Below are 1097 nucleotides of genomic sequence, written 5' to 3'. Positions count from 1 at the left end.
GGAAACATTTCAGTGTGACCGCGCAGGCTGTCGGCGGCATCGAACCGCATGGATTTCTCTTTTTCACTAATGTGGTTTCTGCGACGCTCCCGAGGCTCCAGAGCTCATTACGGACGCCGTTCATTGATTGTGGTAAACAACAGACTAAAGGTAGATAATTGAGCGATGAGGCAGGTGCGGCGCGGGCGCTCAGAGGTTAAATGAGACGTGAAAGCACCGCGAGCGGTTGGAAAACAGCTCATTACATCGACCGGGCACGAGTCTCGCTGCTGCTCATAATGAAGCGCTTATAGATTAATGCTTAATGTTACAGAGTTTCGACGGAGGGAAGTCTTTCGTCCACGAATGGTTCAGTTCGTCCTCTGATAAGAAGTTGATTCACTGTGATGAGTCAAACAGCTGTGAACGCTTCCACTAACCAGGGTCATATTCATCTGTGACACTGTTGATGTTTATTTATTTATTTATTGACACAAACAAAACTCATAGATGTCATCATGACACTTCCCCAGCTGATTACTGTCGTTAAGGCAACTGTTTTTGTATCATATGGAAGAAATAAAGCAGCGTCATCCACGTTTTTGTGGTGTTTTTCATCTGTTTTTTAGTCATTTTTCACACACACGCACGCACACACACACAGAGACACACACACACACACCCACACACACTCTTCCTGATGTTCTGCCCCTTTAATAAAAATAAAAAAAACATAAAAAAGGAAACAATGAGGAAAGTTGAATACATACTTCCTCCTGCACTGACACACACACACACACACACACAGAGAGAGAGAGAGACACACACACACACACACAGAGAGAGAGAGAGAGACACACACACACACACACGCACACACAGAGAGAGACACACACACACACTCTTCCTGATGTTCTGCCCCTTTAATAAAAAATAAAAAAACATAAAAAAGGAAAAAATGAAGAAAGTTGAATACATACTTCCTCCTGCACAGACACACACACACACACACACACACACACACACACACACACACACACACACACACACACACACACTCTTCCTGATGTTCTGCCCCTTTAATAAAAAAAAAACAACATAAAAAGGAAACTCTGAGG

Source organism: Echiichthys vipera (genome assembly GCF_963691815.1).
Source record: "Echiichthys vipera genome assembly, chromosome: 1".
NCBI classification, from domain to species: Eukaryota; Metazoa; Chordata; class Actinopteri; order Perciformes; family Trachinidae; genus Echiichthys; species Echiichthys vipera.
The sequence above is the reverse complement of the archived record's forward strand: the minus strand, read 5'-3'. Positions refer to the sequence as shown.